Here is a 24,016-nt window from a genome sequence, read left to right as displayed (position 1 = left end):
ACATCTAGATATTGTGAGAGCTCTAAGAAGTATTCAGACAGTATGTTTGCATGGCAGAGTGAAATAAGTAATATCCTCATTAGAGAATGGGTGTCAGAAATCTCATTAGTTTTGACCATTACCATTTCATAATTAGACAGGGAGTTTATTATTAATCAGCCCATTAAGCATGGAAAGGCTCAGTCTTGTCCTGTGCTCCGTTCTGTTCTCTGTTCAGCCATGTTTGATTGACATTATCATGGGTGTGACTGTATGAAAATGAGACCTCATCTGCTTGACCTTGGTACAAGCAGAATACTAAAAGGACACCTTGCATGCATCGGAATTCTACTTCCCATGCAGTGACCAGGGTTTGCACACTGACACAGTGCAAAGTTATTTTTTCTCAGTAAAAAAAAAAGTTGCCGTCTCAGTCATGGTGGTCTTTTTTTTTTCATTCATTTTCCGCTTTCCTTCACTCAGCACTCTTAAGTCTTTTTTGGGTCTTTTCCCAGAAGCCCATTCTGTCCCTCTCATATTGCATTATGGATTAATCCTCCTCGACTGCCCGTCCTCGAGTCTTCCTTCCAATTCACCAGCATGCACACAGGACTCTGACCTCTGTCTCATGCCATTAACCACTATTAGCTCGTCTTTTATGTCACCCGGGTGGGAGAAATGATAAGAACATTTCAAGCATCCATCAGCTGAAACTAAGCTGTGCTCCTCAGTTATAGATGCATCTTTATATATATATAGTGCTTATTTTTGTTTTCATCCATCCTTCTAACATCATAGTTCTTCATTGCTATCCTTTAACAGTAATCTGCGGGCCAGACCCTGTTCTATTGTACATCAAATCCTGCCTGCGGTTGATATGGGAGAAGGCAGAGAATTTTTTATTTATTTATTTTTTTAATCCAATGTTTTATTTTATTTTATTTTTTTGTGTCCACCAGCACACAAAATGTGAAATAAACCCATCTAGTCGTTTTTTTGTGGTCTGTGCAAGACTTATAACACAGAGAAAATTGCCCCCGTTTCAAATTTTCAACATTTGTGACGTCACAAGTAAAATCGGGAATCAGTGTTGCCAGATCAGATTGACAATTTCCAGCCCAATCACATCTTAGAACAGCCCAAACTTGAACCACGAATCTGGCAACACTGTGTTTGTGACACAATGCGACACAGCGGTTCAGACTATCACCTTGAATGAACTATTCCTGTAATCTCTACATGAGATGATGACAATGAAGCAATATAGCAGCTCCGGTATGTGTAACTGTTGAAGCTGCTGTTGCTGCATGGCACACACACTTCATAAAACAGTGTTTTTCTGACTCACAATCACAATAGCCGCTTAAATATCCATGTGTTTTACTGTAATGTGCAGTTTTTTGGCAAAAGAAAGTCACTAGTGATCAACTGTTGTTTGGAGTTCGCGTCTATAGACACACCCACTCAAACCGTTTTAGAATTGGTTAGAAAGTGACTTTTCAGAAGGCTAAAACTCGAGGCAGTATTACGGGTACTAAAAGTGGAACTGACCCCCAATTCCCACTGCATGCGGCTTCGCTGCGTTATGTCACTGCCGCGTCACCAGAGCTGATAGGTTTCCACTTTAGTCTGTGTTAATTTCCAATGGGTCCGCTGCGGTGCGTGTCTGTTCCTTCCCAGATGCGGTAGTCCGGTGCCCTCCGCCAGATATACGCAGGGCTTCTATTTCTGGCGGACACCGGAGCACGACACATCAATCAACACAGAGAAAATTAAGCTATACAGGAAATTAAGCACGTACTCCGCAATAAAATATCGGGTTACTTTTCAAAATAAGACACTTCAGATTATATTTCAAGTAACTACATCACCAAAATGTCATAATGTGTAAAAACAAATTCACATCCACTATATTGATTCCTCATATACTGTAACTGCACTGTAAACTGCAGCAACTTTGATTTAGTTCATGTTTTACTGGTGCAGTTTTATCTCTTCTCTGTTGGCTGTTGCTAAAAAATGTGGTTTTGACAAATCCAGAGAGTCCAACATTCTTGTAGTCCTTCGTTAGGAACACTGACCTGTTTATCTGTTTATTGTTGCGTCTAGAACACATACATTTAACCGCGTTCTCGCGTGATTATATAAATATTGTGAGAACTGCTCTGTCTTGTCACGTCACAGTTGGTCAACCGGAGAGCACCGCGATGCACTCAAAACGCAACCGGTGTGAATTACTGGACAGCGGTGAAAAACCGGATTGGTGCCGTGGCGCAGCGGAGACGTATCTCGTGGAAACCCCGGGTGATTGTGAGCACTTCAAATTATCTACTGTATATACTGGATAATCTATATACTGAATGTAAATATGTTATCTGTGGATAAAGGAACTAGTGGTTAATGGAGCAGGCTTGTAATCGTAGGCTCACTGGTTCTAATCTCCCTGGTCCATCACTGAGAGATGTTGATCAGTCCCTTATATTACCCCAACTGCTCCCTGGGTGCTACACCGTGACTGCCCACTGCTCCTCAGGGAGGGGTTAAATGCAGAAAACACATTTTGTGTAGCTTTACATATATAACAAAAAGGAACTATATTCTACAGTATATTAAACCGCAGTGTTTGTTTTACCTGTGAGGTAGTTTGAGAGGGAGGAGCTCACATTCTTATAGGGTCAGGAGGAGGAGTTTCCGCGTTGTAACGTCACAATGCAGGAAAAATCCAATTCGCCTGTTTGGAGCTCAACTTTGACCCTCTGAATGAGGCTAAAGGGATGTATATCACTGTAGCAAAACCAATATAAAGTGCATTTTTCATAACGCTGCCCCTTTGAAAAAGAGAAAACTTGCAGAAAAAGACATTTGTTAAATCTTAACATAGTATTTCTTCTATTTTGGTCACCTTCTAACTGGAAGATGTGATTATCATTTGATTTAACATGCTTTGATGTTTGACAATTCCCTACCTAATTTTTAAAATTGCATTCCCTAGGGCTGTGTTATTCATTGGATTCATTTTCAAATGAAATTGTAAAATTCAAAACGATTGATGTTCAATTTATCTCTTGCTACCATTGCAGCCTTCAAAGCTCGGGTTGTTTGTCCTCATGCTGACAAACGTGCCGTGCTTCAATAAAGAGTGTGTTTGTCAAAAGGTGTTTTGGAGGCACTGTAGGAGCAAGTAATAGCTAATCCATGCTGAAGTTGGAGGGCTGCGTCACAAACAGCCTCACATAAATGAACACAGACATCACACGCAGTGATGTCCTCTGAAGTGTCTTTCACAGCAAGTGAAGCCGTTTCTTACAGGATGTCTAATAGCAGGAAAAGCTCATGCTGAAAGTCATCGATTCCTCCAACGCTGTTATAAATCCAGAGACTGATGTTGTTTTCCTCAACAGAAAAGTACAAGTAAAAAGGATTTCATACTCTGATGGCATGTTTTCTCTAAGACGCATATTTTCACAATTTGAAACAATGTTAAGGTTTATAATACATTGTTTTATTAATGTGACATTTCAAAGTTTTGGATATTGATTTTGTTAAAAATTGTATCTAACGTTCTATTTATTATTATTATTATTATTATTATTATTATTATTATTATTATTATTATTATTATTATTATTATTATTATTATTATTATTATTAATAATAATAATAATAATAATACAATTCTATATTTTTAACCCTCCTATTTTCCTCAAATATAACATTTTTTAAATGTTGGGATCAATCTGACCCCAACAAAATTTGCCAATTTTCAGAAAATTGTTGACCAAGTTTTTGTGTTCATCACTTTGTTTATCTGTTGAACACATAAATAAACCGTTCATAATGAAACCTTGAGCTGTTCTCTAGTGCCACCAAACTTTTAAATTAGGATTAGTTTATTTTAAACAGTTTTCATTCAAATTTTCTCAAATTTACTGACAACATTAATAACCCTAACTCACACACAAACACGCACATTCATGCCCATGTATCAACTCTGCACCTGTAGGTATAGGTGTGTAAGGTCACACACAGTAATACAGCTAAAATAGCTTAGGGTCAAATTGACCCCAGATGAACACTAATGTGTGTAATATGTGTTCAGCACATTGAAAAACTATCATCATGATAATTTTATGCTTAATCAATTGTACCTATCAAATTAGGAAAAGTCATGAAACATGAAGAAAAAAAGTCAACTATTATCTTTCGATAAATATTGAATGGGGTCAAACTGGCCCCAGGGATAATAGGAGGGTTTAAAATAATTTACTAATTATAACAACTTCATATAACAAGGTACGAACACATATATACACTTCTCAGTGTTACATTGAAAATATAATCTGCATTACATTATTTATGAGTGCCTTGGCAAACAGGCTGCGCATCTGGTGCACTTTATACCAATAATTTACTCTCTGTTAATGAACTGAGTATGAAATAAGTCATCCAAGCCAAGTTTCATAAAGTCTGAACCCGCTCACCTGCACAGGGTGACACAGTGCTGTGCTGCAGCCTGTCTGAGCTGCCTCGGGCAAGGCAATGCAAATTCATTTGTGTAACATATTTCATACAAAAGTTTAATCAATGACAAAAAGTGAAACATTTAGACCAGAGATGGCCAACTTTTCTTAAAGTGGGGGCCAAGAAAATGTGATTGATCCAACGGCCACATTATCAACATTAATGCCAACATTTAGAATAATGACAAATCTGAGAAAAACAAAGGGTTTTGTGCATGATTTTGTTGATTCTGTGGTGGGTTTTTTTGGTTGATGTTTTGTATTTCTTTTCTCATTATGTTTATATTTGTTGTATTGTGTGTCATGAGTTTTTCTCTGTTATTTTTAAATATTTTTTCACTTATTTATCTGTGGTCGTCTTGTGTGTTTCGCTGTTTTTTGTGTATTTTTCTGTAAATTTGTGTGTTTTTGGAGTATTTTGTATATTTTTTTTGCCATTTATGTATTTTGTTGTCCTTTGTGTGTTCTTCTAAAGTCACGCTTTTATTTTATTTTTTTTGTGGTCACCAATGTTTGATTTATCCAGTTTATAAAATAATGAAATCAAACAGAGCGAAATTGAAAACGGGCTAGAAGGCAAATTAAAAGGTCATGTACAGAATACTTATTGAAGAAGAAAACACAAACACAGAAAGAGAGTCACATGTATTTCAAAGACACTAATAAGCATCCAGTGGGTCCAGTAGGATTACCACTACCCAGTGTCCCTGAAAACAGTACTTTGAGGGTCATTCTGCTCCTTGTCCTTGAAGAGATCATTGACGGAGGAACACTTTCGATGTCCTAAACATATTTCTGATTTGAGTGATGTAAACAAAATTCTTTCAGGATGGTTTTGTAATCTTTTCCAGTCTAATGAGCATGACAGTCCTTGGTTGGATGTCCTCACTTTTGTTCCTTCTTCATGCCTTAATACACAATATCAAAATCAGATTTTAATAGAACCTGATCTTCACCAAAAACAAGCAGCAAGCTTTCCTCACTGTAGTCTTTTTGGAAAAATTCCTCTTAATTCCTCTCATAAGAGTAAAAGGTTTAAGTTAAGTTTTTAAACAATGTGATATACAGTATATTACTCATCAGGCGTCTTTGTTAGTTTATGATCAAGTGCTGTTGTTGTTACTGATCCTTGCTTTTTTGTTGCAGTCATACATTTATATTTACAATATGGGGGAGTTTGCTAATTTATTAATATATATTTAGCAAACAATACAGCTCTTCATGTATGACAAATATTGGTTTACAACAGTCAATAGGCTGGTGCAATACAATGTTTATGCTTTCCTAATTAAAGACTAAACTTTTAGAATCCCCAAAGTCAATCCTTCGTCATTCTTGTACTGTAGGAAGAAAATAAGGCTTTTGTTATATGGTAAATTTGATTGTAACCTTGAACAAGTAAAACTGAAATTCATGCAGTATGCCATGTAAACATAACCTTTAAAATAGTTATATGAGTAATTAAAATGGTAAATGGACTTCATTTTATGCCTACACTGAAGTAGTCCCGAGGCGCACCACACCAATGGGACTGAGATGCCATGCAAGGCGCTGGTCAACCACTGGGAGCATCTTAGGGTTCAGCGTCTTGCCCCAAGGACACTTCAACGTATAGACTGGGATTGAACCCCCAACCTCTCGATCAGAAGACGACCCCTCTACCACGGTTGCCCATTAGTAAGAGTGGGACGATACACTGAGTTCACGATATGATATGATAGACCAGGGATGTTTAACTAAAGTTCAAGAAGGTTCAGTAAGTGAAAACTTCTTCAAACAAAGGTCCAGAAAATCTATGTCCTGTCTAATAATTTACAAGATAGGCCTGGGCCGATAATCGGTAAATCAATTAACCGGATGGTAAATGAAAATGAACTCGGTAAGTTTGCCGGCCTTGATATATTCCCATATGCCTGAGTAATTTGGCAGATATTAAACAGTAGATCATTTCTAAGTGAACATGCAGCGTAATTACTCTAGAATAGTATACCACCGCCAGGCAATCTTAGATTTAGGTAAATCAAACAGTTATAGTTATAGTGAGATGCGACTACTCTGGACCTACTACGTAGCCTCAGCGGTGTCCTCCAGCAGAGTAGATGTAAGCGGTGTGATCGGAAGCAGAAGCGGGGATGCCGAGCGGGGCTAGCAACCAAGCTAAGTTTAAGTATTTTCTTTTCCTCGTCTTTCGCCTCCAAACAGGCTGGATGACAAGAAGGTTCACCCTCAGCACCTGCATGTTTGTTCCATAGCGGAATGAACAAAGTAAACTAGAAACTATTTGGCCCATTCTGTATGGTTTAAGACCGGGCTTTAAATTAACACCCGCCCATCCGCCAAATGCGAGTAAAAATTTCCTTTGACGGGTAACATTGTAGGGTTACTATAGCCATTTTGGCTGGTGATGAACAAAACAAATACCACTGTGTCTGTTTGAATGGGCAGGCTGCAGAAACGAGGCAACAAGTCTTTGTTGCCAGATTGGGCTGTTTTCCGCCAGGACGTTGCAACACACGCAAGTTACGCTTTAGATGTTGTTGCTAGAGGTAGGTAAGCTTCAATTAATGATAAAACTGTTGTGACAAACCATGAAAGTGATCTAATTAAGTGATAACTCGTAGAAGCAGTTACTTTCCTTGGTAGTGAGTTACTTTTATTATAGAGTAATTCAATTACTAACTCAGTTACTTGATAGAACAAGAAGTAACTATAACTAATTACTTTTTTAAAATAACGTTACCAACACTGTTTAAAACAGGGTTCTCAGGAACTTAATAGTCTTTATAGTTATCATACTTAACACTATACATACAGTATGCACTGAATGGCCATTCAAATTAATGTTTGATGTTTTTAAATGTCTTCTGTCTGTTTCAATAATACATGTTACCTTTAAAAGCAATTAGTCTGTTTCTCACGTTTCTGCTCCTCTCTCCTTGAGTTGTACTTAATCAACTTGTCTAAAATTATACTTAAATACTTATTATTTCACTATTACTTTACTTTGCTTAATAATCTAAGTGTCATATGTGTTACATAATCCTACATTTCCCATGAACACCATATTGTGACGTGTCATACAACAATTGGCTACATGCTTACGTTAGCGTGACTGTTGTGGTTTGGTATCGGAGAAGACAAACGGAATGGCTCAAAACAAACAACAGGAGCTGAAATTAAGTTGTAAAATGAGTTAGGAAAAAACAAACAAACCTGAACTTCTAAAAAGGAAGGCTGCTGCTGACACAGAGGAAAATGAAGATGGAAGAGGATCTAAAAAGAAGACGAAATTGAGGAGTTTTAATACTAAATGGATGTTGGGTCGTGAGTGGCTGGTTCACCATTTGTTCACCTTTAAAATGTGCACTATACAGTTTGTGGGGAAAGGAATTTCTTTGCATTTAAAGAGCATGCATATTAGTAAAACACTTTTTCTTCTCTACAGTACATGTATTTCTTAGTACTGATTACTTCTATTCTTTCTTACTTCAAACAGTGTTCCAGGAATCCAATTTTCACCTGAGTTAAGTTTGTTTATTAAGTTATGAGAATATACTTTATAAAAGGTTCACATTGTTTTCAAATTAATGTTTTATTGCACAAGATCAATATGATCAGTATGTGTGAGAGATGTGAGCGGATTTGTTTATTACAGTGATAGCTCTGGCAAAGAAGCTATCCCTGAGTCTGTTTGTCCTGGTTTTGTGTGACCTGTACCGTCGGCCCAATGGAAACAGGTCAAACAAGTGATTACTGGGGTGGGAGGAGTCCTTGATGATGTTGCCTGCTCTGCTGAGGTAGCGAGAGTTTGCAATGTCGTCCAGGCTGGGCAGGGAGCAGCCAGTGATCTTCTGGGCTGTGCAGATGACCCTCTGCAGCGCTCTCCTGTCTGCTGCTGTGCACCCTGCATACCACGCTGTAATGCAGTACGTCAGGATGCTCTCTGTGGTGGCTCTGTAGAAGGTCACCAGTAGCCTCTCCTCCAGGTTGTTCTTCCTGAGCACTCTCAGGAAATGGAGACGCTGTTGAGCCTTCCTCACCACCGCCGTGGTATTTGCAATCCAGGAGAGATCATCGGAGATCTGCACGCCCAGGAACCTCATGGTGTGGACCCTCTAATGTAATGTTCTATTTTGTAAATGGGCTATGTAAAGAAAGTGGATTGGATGGGATTGTATTTATAGTTCCGGCGGCCATTTTAAGGGGCTATACCTTTTTGTAGTTGCATTCCATTTCAACTTGACTCCACCTATTTGTAGTCCTGGCAGCCATTGTAGGTGATATGCTCGGGCGCCCATTTTAGCTGGGTTTTTCCATGTTTGTTGTTCTGGGGGCGGGCTTAAGGGTTTGGCTACGCCTGTTTGTAGTCCCAACAACCATAGTTAAACCCATCTAATCAACGGAATGAGTGTCAGCTGGTCGAACAGGTCCAATTGTTTGGAGAACCTGGAGGGGGAAGCAGTGAACAGAAAATTGCGAAACAACAAACACCAAAAAACCATTTGAAGGGAGTGATCAACAGTGACGTGTCGTGAGCACTAGGGTTGGGTAGGCAGGGCGTTGCAAATTGAGACCACCAATGTCAACACCAGTGGCAATTTCATATGTTTCTGCTGACAAGTGTTAATTCAATTTAACTTTATTTATAGCGCAATTTACAACAAAGTCATCTCAATGTGCTTATCAAAATGTAAAATTCATAAAAAGAAAGAAAAAACCCAACAAGATCCACATGAACAAACATTTAGCCATCTAACAAAATTAACATCGTAAAACACCATTAAAGAAACATAAACAATTATTTAATATAGCCTCCATACTCTCCCAACAAGATATATCTCATGACACAGTAGCGCATCCGTTGTTTGTGTTGGAAACACAGAAACACGGAGAAAATGACAACAACAACAACAACTCGGAACAGCCTCAGTGAGGTGCATCCACAAAGCCAAGCCAATCATACCATTCACTGTGGAAAATACGAACAATTTTCTGACCTTACCATTGCTGAAGGACTGGTAACTCAGGTGTTGGTCTCCCATCTTTTAAAAGCTGTCGGTTTTCCTCAAAAGAAAGTTTATTTATCGTCTCTAGTGTCATCCTGCCTTCAAGTTCTTTATGAACAAACCAAATAGGAAAAGTTTTGAATATAAACGATAACTGATAATATTGGACCTTTAAACTACATTTAAGAGTATTCAATGAATACAAATTTTTCAATGAATTTTAATTTCAGTAAAAATATTGCCAAATCTTAGAAAAAGTGTAATTTGCAAATCATGTATCCAGTGAATCTTCTTCCAGCTCATTTTCTGCATTTTTTTAATACATTTAGGTTCTTAATCAAAACCTAAAATTAAGAACACCTAAATTAAATGAAGAGCCATCACTGAGCCTCCTCATCGTTTCATTGAGGAAACATAATCTAGGAGACCGAAAGACCATGCTTCTCCTCCACACTCATGCTCACACAATAGTACACACACGTCACAACAGACACACGCACATACTGTACACACTCCTACTATCGAAAGCTGTCTGATGAGGATTAGGAATTGAAAGGCAGAGGCGTGGGAACCAATTCTTCTGCCAGTGTTTTCACATTGAAATCAGCTCTCAAGAGGGAAATGACATCACTGTAGTTCAAAGAACACTGGCTTTGAAACAAATACTGTGTAGCTCAGAGATTCACCCCAGGTTGTTTGTTGAGCTGCTATAGGCACAGGGTTGCACAGGTTTGAACCACAAAAGCTTTTAAATGTCAATTAAAAGATGTTTTAATTCCCATCAAAGTTCTTACATTCATGTCCTTAAATACACAAACCTGTAGGAAGTTTCAATATAGGAAGTTTTCTACTGATGAAAACAATCTCAAAAGGTTTACTTGAAGATACAGGATATCAATTTTATTATTATTATTATTATTATTATTATTATTATTATTATTATTATTATTATTATTATTATTATTATTATTATTATTATTATATTTTGGCAAACTGGTTAAAGTGTTTTTAACTTTATTGATATTTTTTCCTCATTTTATCTAACAAAGTGTCACTGTTAGATGGAACTTGTTGGGATCAAAGTTTGGTATATACTGTATATATCAACTTTTATACCATATAACCCATGTTGTAAGCATTTTACCTAACCATATAATACTATACTGACAAGACTACAAAGAGTATATACCATATGATGTCCCCCAGTCTGATTTTTTTTTGGGGGGGGGTCACGTCCTATCCTATCCTAACCATCCCTGCGTGTTTCTAAAGGTGCATTGAGATACAACATTTTCCTATTAAAAACAAAATCATTTGTTTAAAAACAATTTACAAGGTGATACTCGTGAATTGTTCTTTGTGTAGTTTGTATTTAACTTGTACATTAGTATTATTTTAAAATTTAAAATTTTTAAAATTTAAAATTTTTAAAATTTAAAATTTTTAAAATTTAAAATTTAAAATTTCCATAGCTCCAACAACCAATCTCTTACATTATGTTTTGAATACTGTAAACACGTGTTTATATCATTAAATGTAATGATTTTAGTATCAGGTAGTACTCCATGGATTTGGTTGATAGTCATTGTTTGCTATATATTATACCTTTATGAAATGAATTTGGCTTCCACATTTGCTGTGTTTCTCTTTAAATTTGGGACTTATTTTTGACTAGTTTTCACACAGTCTCTTTAGAATCAGAGTGTCACTTAGAAACAAGGCAAGAAACTGACTTTGAGGAGAACAAAGGGAGGAGAAAATGGGACAAGGACACAGGAGGAAGATGATCACCAGAGATACACTGACATTCAAATGAAACTAAACAATTGGCATTGGCAAGAGAAAGACAGAGAACATTCTGAATCGGTCTCTGTTATGAATCCGGCTGTCAGGTATAAAGACAGGCCACAAAGATGGACAGTAAAGAGAAAAGGAGACCTTTCCTAATTCTAAACTATTGATCTGATTTATTGATATCGGTTACATCCCCATTAGGCTGAGTGTGGTGAGGGTACAGATGAGACAGATCGAGGATGTTCCAACGGCAGACAGTGAGTCACTGACGGAAACGTGACACAAGCTGTGACTTGTAATTACGGTGGTCAGCAGCCAGACGACTCCTGATGGCTCGGATAGGAGGTATAACTTAAGGGAGTTGGGCCTCTACCACGACTCAGGGGAGCTGGAGAAGGCGGGCCCTCCTATGACTTGTGCCCAGAGGCTCCCAGATGTTATATAGACCCATTTCATGTGATGTATGCATACTAAATTAGGTGCATGCGCACGCAGGCTCGGTGCAAAACAACAGAAGCAATTGTGTCAATGTAATCAGGAGCGGACAGAGCGGTATCTCAGTCTGGTTCTAGTAAAAAGTGACCATCTGCAAACTAATTTTGAGCCTTAACAGCAGTTCATTCATTGCAATTTTTCAAGCGTCACTTTGTAAACATGGTTATGTCAGTCACGTGTCTCATATTTGTCCAGATTGAAATGGGTCTATAGGTTGCCCCGCTGATTCTCCAAGTTAAAACTCCTTAAAAACCAGTTGAGGAGCACAGTGGAACAGGAGAGACTGAGTGGGCTTGCCATGTTGTACATAGAGAATGAAAGAATAAAGAAAATGAAAATACGGAGCATCGTGAACGAGTTGGTGGAGCGCAAGGCTCTTCGTATGCCCTTCAAATAGTGGTGAGTAGTTCTAGAGTACTTCATTTGAAATAGTGTTTGTGAACATGTGGGCCACTGTGCCAGTTTTATTAAACTTTGTAGTTACTGATACAGAAACTGAGTTGAAATAGTTAAAGTGGGTGTCAAAATGATGTCGCTATCCGTGGTGCTGAACTTTGAATTTGTGTTGTTTTTGTGTTGTTTCATATTTTGTGACCATGTAGCCTAATGTTTTTATTAATTTTTTGTTGTTCTCATTTTGTTATACTTCCTGTTCGTTTGATGGACTTCAAAATGACATAGTCGCTCTCTGTGGTGCAGAAGCTTGTTAGCATGCATCTCACACTGTAGAAAGAGAAAGAGCAGTTTAGCTAACAACATGTGTTAGTGTAGCTACTTAATGAACAGATATGGAAAAACTTTCGGTTACACTTTACTTGCAGTTTTGTACATAAGGCTGACATTACGCTGTCATTAGCATGAATAAGGTATCATGAAGGCTGTCATTAAGCGGTGTTTGTTTCCTTAAACCTAACCTTAACCCTAACCCAGATAGATCCCTCCACCTAACCCAAAAAATGCCAACATAGCTCCAAAGGTGTCATAATTTAGCGAAAAGTATCATAATATAGCGAACAACACTTTTTTTTTTCTTTTTGGCATTATTTGGTCAAAAATCTATAATCATCTTTGAGCATATTGTAATCCAAAGTGTTATGAGTGGACAGTGAATCTCTGCTCCTTCTCCTGGCCCTGTAAACGACATTTAGAAATCCAGGAACGTGACGCAGGACTTCAGCCAATCAGAGATCTTTCAAAAAACACCAGTGCTCCATGAGCTGTTTTAAGCGTTACTATTGCCTGATCAACTGAAGTTAGGCAGATTCACATACTGTACCATTGATAGTAAAAGTGCAATGGCGGATGTTCCAGCAGAAGTCTCCATCACTTTGTTAGACACAACAGTTACACAGCAAATCAAGTGGAAAAAGGCAGACTGAGATAGAGAAGCAACAGTTTAAAAGCACAAACTCAGAAGAAACGGACCGGTTTCTCATCCTCGCGGATCCCCGTGACTGCGCAGGGTCCGCCGCACGTACTGACTTCAGATTAAGAGTGAGAACAGACAGGATAAATTACGTGTAAACCAAAGAGAAGCTTATTTAAGTCACAAAGAACAGACACAATTTATTTTATAGTCTGAAAGTGGAGTGGTGGTTGTCAGTCAGCTCAGAGCAGCATGTAGGCAGCTGGGATCATAGCAGCAGCCGCTGTTCAGGGCAGTAACTTTGGTGATACGTGCATTCATGTCAGAGTCTCTAAAACACTTAGTAACGTCTTTACTAACACAAGATAAAGTCCCTACATTTGTCATTAGTCTCTATTGAGAAGAAAGTCACTAAGAGCATTCACAAAATATACTGGTAAGGGAAAACAGAGTGGAGAGAGGATTCTACAAAGAAAAGTGTCTATTTGTAGGGCTGCCGAAAAACAACCCCCCCAGTGCTATTGGTACGTTTACGGAAGTACACGTACGTAGCGTCTTAGGGTTAGGGATAGGTTATAACCTTATATCGCAACAATTTGTCGGGTTAGGTTTAGTTTTAGTCTTAGTCAAGTGACTTAAACTAACCAATGACTGACCTTATCACGTGACTTAAACTGGCCCATGAGGGGCTCTGCATACAGATAGAATGTCGGTATATTGATACGGCAACCGTACGGAAAGCCAATGCCTTCTACAAACTGCAGCTTTAATGACAGCCTTCATGACACCTTATTCATGCTAATGACAGATAATGACAGCGTAATGTCAGCCTTATGTATAAAACTTCAAGTAAAGTGTTCTCGAACTTTCCATAAATGCTACAACTTTCCATAAAACTACACAAACCACTCCCTAATAAAGTTGTGGTAATTCATTATCATAAAGCCAATATATATTGCTGGAATTACATAACGGAGCTCATGTAACATATCCACTTACCAGGTAGACAGGATGGTTAAAACTGAGCTGAGTTCATTACTCTAGTCCACAGGGGAGTTGCATTTAATGACCATATGATAAATATGTTTCAGGGATATGTGGAATCATATTATATTTTACATCTTATGTTATGTTACACATGGCAAGAGAGATGTTGGTGTGAAATGTAGGTAAGCGATTTTTCCCTGTGGCTCTAAAGGTATTGAAAGGTACGTGTGCAGCCGTATTACTGCTGCTATGTCGTCTATTAATCTCTCCCACAGTGGCTGACAACTTTTTAACACTGTGATTATTCATCACATGATGTTGAATACTAATTATCTGTATTCAATGGTTAAGTGGCCTTTGCCTACAAATAGTAGTAAAAAATAACTTTTGTTGCTCGTTCCAAATTTCATATTGAATAAATATAAGCCGTTCTTTAACTAGTGACTATAAAGTAGCACAATAACGAGAGTCAAACAACGCGAGACTTTTTCGGTGGTTGATTGCAATAAAATTCCCCAAATTCCCCTTGTGGTCTCAAAGTGCTTTTCAATTTCAGTATCACTTAGTCACAAAAACACACACGCACAATCACACAATGCAGGATAATCATGTGCTGTGAGGACCATGGGGGATTAAACCTTTTTTTGTTTTTTATTCAATGCTTTTGGGATGAAGAGAATCAAGGATAAAGCCGTGTGATTAGAAAAAGATATATAACGGTACTCTCTTTTTGTCACTCCAGCAATCACTTGCGTCTAAAACAGCAGCAAGTCAATAAAAAGACAACTGGCAAGAGAGTTTAACGTTTAGTCATTGTCAATCATTGCATGTAATCTTCAAACAACAAAGGCAAAAAGTTACACCAAGTATCTGTGCAGAAATGTAGCATTTTTCCCTTCTCTGTGGAGTGTTCTAATCTTAATATTTCACACTGCACACTTTTTCTAATAGTTATTAAGTCCTTAGCTCAATGTGGTTTTATATAAACCAGTGCCAATATTCACAAGGCATCCAAAGGCTAAAAATAGCTCTTAGTGATGTCATTCTTAGAAAAAATCTTTCCTCGAATTCTAAGGGAAATTCTTTGAATTTTCCCTTGTTAAGATAAAAGTCATTCAGAAACCAAATTAGGCCTTAAAGGAATCCTTCACTGTTTTTACAAATGTGGCCTAAAACCTTTGAAATTTACTGATTAGAAGATCTATGTGGAGTTGTCACAATACCAAAATGAGTAACCACGACACTATACCAGACAAAGTATCACGGTTCTTGGTAATATCGCGATGCTGAAGCCTTTATTATTATTATTATTATTATTATTATTATTATTATTATTATTATTATTATTATTATTTATTTTTATTTTTTATTTATTTATTTTTTTTATTTATTTATTTATTTATTTTATGAACTGCACTGTATTTGTACAAGTCAGAAATACTTGTTAATTACTTATAGTGTTGTTTGGTGCATGATAAGAGTACATAAACAAAAGCATATAAGCAATAAAATTTTTTTTAAAAAAAACCAATGATGCAGTTTCCTTTTCACATCAATTTGTTTAACTAATATAAATAATCAACTTAGGATTTCAAATTCACTGTCTTTTAAAAAAAAAAAAAAAAAAAAAACTACTTGACAATAATGCTTCATCTCCAACATAATAAACCATAGAGGATAAAATACAATAAACAGGAACTGAATCCCTGAGAAAACTATATTTGTATGCATTTTCTAGATGACGTCACTGCTGTTTTATGAGATTTGATGTGATCCCTCCTTTGTATGTATATAGTTTGCAAATATTGTTTGTACATTGTAAATATCTCTGTAAATAAAAAAAACAAATAAAATAAGATTATGTGGAAAAACAAACTAAAAAAGTGTTCCTCCTTTGGCTCCTATAGCTGGTGACAGCGCCTGCACAGTGGATCTCCTATGCTTTACCGTCTCTTCCTCGTTTAAAAACAAAATAGTTCCAAATGGGACTTTTGGAGTTTTGTTTTTTGAGCAAAATTAGTGATACCTCTGATGACGACGACGCTGCTGCAGCAGACTCGCCGCTCGGGCCCGGTTTTTCTGCCATGACACGTGACTGTAAGCCGTGCACGCGTCCAGGCGAGACAGAACTTTAGCTTGTTGTTTGTTTTGAAGTGAGTTTCTGTCAAAGCGGAGCTGTCTTCAGTTCCTTAATGCTGGCAGAAACACACGAACAGCCAATCAGCTCACAGACGGGCGTCACCAGCAACAGGCAAACAGCCAATCATTCAGCAGCTGTGGAGTCCGGTTGCCATGTTGGTTTGTTTTCAAGTTAATTGCGTGCAGTGATCTTAGACTGTGCGGTGAGAAGCCGGGAGGAGAGTAGAGGCAGCCGCTATGTAGCGGAAACTGCTACCGGTAGAATCGTAATCCACGATAGTACCGTTGTGTAGAATTTCAAGTATGGTAGGAACCGTTACAATTTGGCACCACGGGGTACCGTGGGTATTGTGCAACTACAGATCTATGCCTAACAAAACTATATTTGTTTTATTAACTTTTCAAAATAGGACTACGTCACTGTTTTAGAGCCTTTTTTTCACCGCATCTTGAAATCACGTGATTGATGAAGTCCCAAACCCCATTTGCCTGTAAACATCCCATTGTTCCATACAGAGGCGTAGCCCCAGTTAGTCCCAGTTACTTTGTCCCAAACTCCCAGTCATCCACCACCAGAAAAGTTAACTGCACATTTAAGTCTGTGTAAAGTGAATTCAGCCATTTTCTTCTAAACACATTCATAAAGTGTGTTTTTATGTATATGTTAAGCACTCAAATTTGACATTGTGGTTAACAACAAACTTCTGAGGCATGACAAACTTAGAGTACATATTTATTCTTAGTTTACACCAAGTAGTCCAGCTTTGTTTACACATCATTAGTCTTGTTGCCAATGGCTGTGTACATACTGTACATTCATAGCCACACAATAAATGAGTCCTTTGCTGCCAATGATGTTTTCTTTCAGAATAAAGTGTTTGTTGTCAAATGGTAAAACTGATACCAGCATCAATCCTGCTGTCAGTTTAGTCTAGACTTTGGCTAATTTGTATTTAGAATTGAAAGATAATATAGTAATATATTGTTATAATATTTCATACTGACCCGTCGTCCTGGACTTCATTCATCATCATTCTGAGGCCTGGAGGCCCCATAGTCCTTCTTGCCTAGAGCCCCCAGGGGGTCTAGAAATGCCCCTGGTTCCATAGAAGGATACTGAGAACAAACTAGAATAAAAGTGGTGTCAAGCTTGTCCGCCTTGTCTGTGTATCTGTCTACAGAATGCCACATCCCACAATGCAATGCACAAAATGTCAATACGAGAGTGTTCACAGTGGAGATGGAAACCAACTTTCGAGCGGTAATTTCGACTTTCTTGATCTTTTTTTTCGAGCGCATGGTCTTGGATTTATTGATCTCTGAGGCCTGCACTCTGTCTTTATCTGATTAAAAAAATCAACTCCAGCAGCTTTAATGTGCAGCACATGATGCCAGGATTTTTCCAATATAAACATCACATATTCTTTTGAAAATAAGCTTTTATACAACATTGAAAATAATTGACGACTTTTTTACGTATTGTTGTTGTCGTTGATCATGTGTATTCACAATTTATGTAATCATAATGCGCAACGTATGCTGTAAATGTATGTTAATATGACAAATGTATTCTATGCTATACTTCTATTCTAAAAACTTTAGTGAATAAATGTTTTGTAGATTTAATATGAGTTTTTTTCTTTTGTTGAAACTTATTGCTATGTCTTCATAACCCAATGGCGTCAGGGATACGCAATATGAAAAGGGACTGACCTGGCAGTGGTAACACAAAGAAACCATTACACTCTGGAGTGGACAATTAGTGTAAATGTACCTCTTTTTTTCTGCTGCCGACTTTAGTCTTTAACGTAAGATGGACATGAACTTCACATTTTGAGTAGCTAAACCTAAAAGAAAGTAACAATGAAAAATTCAAATCAAGAAATACATTTTGTAATGACAATGTGTTAATTCAAAGTACTCAAAATAGGAGAACTGCTTGTGTTATGTATCTTCTTAGATTTGATGATACAACGTACAGGCCTATGTAATTTCGATATGATTTTGCTGTGTAACAGACGAAAGGATAATAGGAGATATTAGTCGTCTAGTACAAAGTAATAGCTATAATTTTCCTCCAACAAATGTAGTATTTATTGTTTGATCACCACAGACATTACGGAGGCTGAATAGTTGAAAATTTACACTTGAATGAAATTGGGGTAACACATTGATAATGAAAAGAAAAGATTTTCTCCTATTTTTCTACCTATGATTTTAGTTGGATAAGTAGACTTACAATAGCTTATTCTGATGGCTTTTTAGATCAGGCAATCTGCTGATGTTTTATTTATCAAAGAGAAGTAGAACTAAAAGTTGTGATTCTGTAATATGATTAAATTAAATGATTAAATTACTTGTCTGATGGATGAATGAAAGCCTGTGCTTTTAGCTGAAGTGTTGTGCAATGAGGTTCAGTTTAGGGAAAACGGAGACCATTCTGTTGATGAGTGCAGTTCATGAGAGTTTTTGATGGCAGAACAAGCATTAACCTGTGTCCTCATTAGTGTCGTTGTAGAGAGGCAGAAGTACTGACGCACTCACCGGGTTCTTTTTCCTTTACCTCCACAAAAGAGGTGATATTTTCACCAGCGTTTGTTACTTTTGACAACGGTTGGTCGTCACGTTTGCATGTGTGTCTGTCTGTGTACACAATGGTGTCCTCAATTTTTGACAAATCCACTTAATTTATTTTCTTTGAATTGGTTTTTGGGTTTTTGGTGAAGGTCGGTTCAAGATCAAGATTCCCCTTTTTTTAGCATGGGGCAACATTTCTAAAATTCATATCTCCGTCAGATCTTCATCAATTCGTTCAGGATTTAGCAGGATGATGTAAGGCTATGACATGCAACATCTGACCAAACATGATTTGGATCCGATCCAGATTGCTGACTCAGCGATTTTTGGAAATTAACATTAGAAAGCCCATTTACGACTTTCAAAAATTCTTAAACAGCTTAAATAAGTTTTCATTTCATTCAAATTTAGAGGATTGATGTTGGGTTGTGACCTCTATCAAAATGTCGAGTTTAGTATGGATCCGATCCATAATGTGAATTTGGCAGCAGGTTGAAATTTGCCATGGAAACAGCTAAGAACGAAATTGGGCACTTTGTTTGTTTGTCTGTTAGCAGGATAACGCCAAAAGCACTTAACAGATATAGACACAATTTTAACCAAAGATTGACCTTAGACCATGAAAGATTCCATTAAATTTTGGAGGGGATCTCTATCAATAAACTGATTCTGGATTAATTGGAAAATTCACTATCTGTCATCATTGGCAACATTTTGAAAAATTCCTTTCTCAGTTCTTATTGATATTGATATCTTTAAGAAAATTTGTCACGCTTATGTCAAGTTAGTTCCTCAATTACCTCACTGAGTTTCATCCGGATTGGATTTCATCTCAATTTTTTAAAAATGGGGGTGCTCATACATTTGAACCTTATGTATCATTATTAAAGGTCCAGTATTATGCTATTTTTCACCCATTTTCATTTGTTCTAAGTCAATGATTATTGAGATTTTTGTGATTCCATTCTTACATTTGTCCCTCTGAAAAGACAAGGGCTATATACATCGATTAATCGGATAAATGTTTTACTTATATTAAAAAACTAAATATCACGACTTGAGAGGAGATTTTAAATATTTTAAATAGGTATAAAACAAATTAACACAATTTTATGCATGCAAGAACATTTATTTTGAATTGTACATCCATCAATAATGAAAATGCACTTTTAAATAACAAATACATCTGAGATGGTAGTTCATATCAAGGACTGAAGTTGGCAATCATTTGCTTGACGCCCATGTCTTCTACCATAGAGAGAGGATGCATGTCAGTCACTACCATACATGTTGTGTGTATGTCCTGCTGCTTGCTGTGGTGTTCATGGAGGGGGCATTCTCAGGAAGCTGTCCATAAGAGGCTAAGATCTGCTGAATGAGAGGAGGAAATTTTTTTTTATTACATATATATATATTACACACAAAAGTGTCCTTTAAACTTATTGTTATTTTTAATGTCATGTGATAAGTATTTGTGCATTATTATTTTTCAAAATATAAATTAAAAGCTTTAACAAATTATATCTTATACTTTAATACGCATTAAAATATATTAATGACATATGATTTTACATTTCATGTATGTAGCTTTACATATATGACAACAATATATATTCTATATTATTCTATATTAAACCACAGTGTTTGTTTTAGCTGTGAGGTAGTTTGAGAAAGAGGAGCTTACATTCTTATAGGCAAGGTTGGGTGGGTTACTTTAAAAAACTAAGCTGGTAAAATTACAAGTTACCTGTTAAAAAATGGAATCGGTAACTTACTCTAAGTATCACTATGTTAAAGTAATGTAAGAAAACGTGCAAATACAGACACAAGAAGATAGAATACCAGTAACTTGTTCATGATGATAACCAGCCAGGCTGGTTGGTTTCATGTGTTTGTGGTAGAGTATTCTAATTGCTTTTAAAATGTTATCCCCATTTTTATTAAAAATACTGGTAATCTGATTACATGTTTTTAAATATACTGTAACGGACTACAGTTGCATTATTTCGTATCCAGATTACGTAACGCCGTTACTTATAATCCGTTACTCCCCAAGCTTGCTTATAGGGTAGGAGGAGCCAGGATTGTCAGGAGGAGGCGTTTCCACGATGTGATGTCACAACACGAGAAAAGTCCAACCTGCCCGTTTGTAGCTGACGTTTTACAAAATGTGGAATAACAAGGGAGGGAGGAAACAGAACTTTTTCAACTTTGACCCTCTGAATAAGGCTAAAGGGATGTTTATCACTGTAGCAAAACCATTAAAAAGGGATTTTTTCATCATACTGCCCCTTTAATACAGGTAGAATTGTATTCCAAGCCTTTAAAGTGTGAATGATCATGGCACCATGGTCACAATCATTGATCCAGATAACTGGCAATATGTGGCAAAGGAGGTTTGTGCTCTCTTGGTGCTCTTGTTTCTTTTTCCTTTTTATAGGCGTCATTGAATTAGTGTAAATAAAATACTTTGTATATACAAAGTGCTTGATTATAAAGGTGTTTAGAAAATTATATTGGTGACATATAGGATGACAGACAAAGATAGGCTGTCAACCCTTTTGTAAAGAATTTATGCACTGCACACTCTCTTCCTGCTTAGTTGACAAAAAGAAACAGAATTCCCCAAATTAATTATCTGTTTATGAATAGCTTTCATTACTGAGTTGTGTAATATTATTGTCTGTTTATTAAATATTCTTGTCATTGCTGTATCCGGTTCCTTTCCTCTCTTCTCCCCTGCCACCCACATGCTACCTAGCTTTTCATCCACTCGTGTTATTTGACCTTCTGTTCGCCTGAATCCACTTCCTGAATTAGCTCCCTCAGTGCATTCCCCACTCATTCACTGCCTTCATATTTCCCTGATTGTTATTGTTCTCTGTGCCATTGTGTTACACGGTACTCTGTTGTGCATTATTACTCACTGCGTGTGTATTCTTCACCATGGAATCCTGACTGTCTACTTTGTTTTTTGAACCTTGTAAAAATGCTACTTTGATTCAGGGTAAATAAATTATAGCATTCACAGGACTTAAAAAGAATGTAAATGTGGCTGAATGCCATTTGCTCTGGTTTGCACGCCAATAAACTGTCTTTTTTTATTTTAAAATTTAGATTTTTACATCATACTAAAACTGATCATCACAGTTTATGCCTTTTATTGCGGTCGATGCTTTTTTTGTTCTGCACAAATGACAGCCTGTTGCGACGCAAGTAAAACATGAATACAAATTGACTCATGCAAATAGTGACTTGCGTGAAATCTATTTCTGAAGGCTTAGGGAAATTGCATCTTCTGGAATAATAAGGATGAAATGCATTTTGTACAGTTGCACGATTTGGAAGATGTAGGAGCTGCACTGATTCAACCAAATTTCCATGATTACAGTGGTGACTTTTCTGTTCTGCTTTGGATGCAAGACTATCTATACACATTGGATTGCTGAAAGATTACATTATTCTGGTTGAACGAAAATCTATCCTGAAAGCAAACGAAAAATATTACAAACATGGATATAGTTTAATGTGGGTACATCTAATTGATTTTATTGAACATTTTACTAAATAGAATTGGATGTTTTTAAGCATTGATTACTTTTGATCTCTGTTGTGGGGGGCTGTGCAGGGAGGAAAAAAACTAAGGCTACGAATATGTCTCTTGAATTGAACTTACTTCTCTCTTATTGTCATTTTGTATCATCACATGAACTGAAACTTTTATCTACACTATAGAAATCTATTTTAAAGGGCAATGCTTCTCAACTAAAAAGTATTGAACTCAGGGCAAACATTGTTTGTATATATATATATATTTTTTTTTTAAGTGACTTTCGTCAGACAGACAACAACAGATCAATAAAGTACCAACAGAAAATAAACCAATACAGTCCTGCTTTAGTTTTGCTCTTGCGCCTTGCTGATATCTTTTGTAGGATCTAAGAGGAGTTAAATGTGCCAAGTCACCCACCAATTGCTTTGAATCTTGTAGCATTTTGAATCAGCACAGGCAGAAAACCCAAATACACTGGAAACAAAAGCAACCCCCAACAAGAAGTTATGTTTCTTTTCCATCAATCAACCAGCTGATCAAAGAGGCTAATGCTGCTAGCTAAAAATGTGTTTACTTCTGTTCGTCATAGTGAACACTGCCCCCTACCACTGTCTGCAAAAAGAAAAAGAAAAAAAAACATCTGTAGACAGATGTTAGGTCACACTTGGACAGCAAACTTGCTGAAAGTATTTCTATAAAACAGATGGGGGTCAATAATGCACTTCATTTGAAAGTCAAAAGTGAATAAAAAAATACATCATAAATTATTTCTGATGTATTACTTGAACAAATTTTAATAGATACTAAGAAAAAACATTCAGCATGAATGTTGTTTTTCTTAAAAAAAAAAAAAAAAAAACATCCATGGACTTTGGCATTTGTAACATGTGTGAAATAGGAAAAAGAATGATGATAATTCAGATGATTCTCTGCATCCACGTGTCATAAGGAGCACTGGCAAAGCACCACATCTCAATGTATGCCCCTAATGACCCACTAAGTAACTGCAAAATTTGTGAGCTGCCAAACTAGAAAAAGTGTGTCCCAAGTGTGCTTGTATTTAACAAATGAGGCTTATGCTAATCTGCCACCTGTGGGTTCTGTGTAATCATTGCTGCCAGTGAATAGTGGTTTTGTTTTGTAGCACTGACAATGATCGCAACGCTTATTAAAGCAAACATGGGATAAAAATCTGATTTTTTTTTTTTTTTTTTTTTCATAGCTTAGGAGGTTAGAGAAGGCAGAGTGTTGTGGAGTTCTTGAGAATTGATGCTGCTTGCTCCTCTATCGCATCGTCCTCATCTGGTGATTGTCTGAGGCATTCGCTGAGCAGCCTATTTATTAGAGCATCCTCTTGATGTACTCCTACTCGTGGATAATGGCTCTGAAGCCCACTTCTCGTCAACCGCCCTCTTCTGCTAAATGTTAAGCTTCATGGTGATGGATTTTGGGTGGAACCCTCTATGCATGGTGAGGGACTTTTCGGTCTTATCTGGAGCTTCAATCACGACCAGCAGTGCATACATGCTGATGGCTATTACTTTGTTCTGACTTCTCAGAACTTGTAAAGGCTGGTCTTGGCAAGGGTCTTGTGGGGCGG

The 24,016-nt window shown here is 37.0% G+C and overlaps 1 long non-coding RNA gene across 1 annotated transcript; it reads left to right on the top strand.

Moving 5' to 3' along the window:
- The first annotated feature begins 2,611 nt into the window (after positions 1–2,611).
- LOC114472068 (uncharacterized) lies at positions 2,612–21,086 on the top strand. The gene is made up of 3 exons (XR_003675060.1): positions 2,612–2,653; positions 14,369–14,372; positions 20,936–21,086. It is a non-coding gene; the product is annotated as an uncharacterized LOC114472068 (long non-coding RNA).
- The last annotated feature ends 2,930 nt before the right edge of the window (positions 21,087–24,016 follow it).

This window comes from Gouania willdenowi, chromosome 1, assembly GCF_900634775.1.
Source record: "Gouania willdenowi chromosome 1, fGouWil2.1, whole genome shotgun sequence".
Taxonomy (NCBI): Eukaryota; Metazoa; Chordata; class Actinopteri; order Blenniiformes; family Gobiesocidae; genus Gouania; species Gouania willdenowi.
This window is presented reverse-complemented; position numbering and strand designations above follow the sequence as displayed.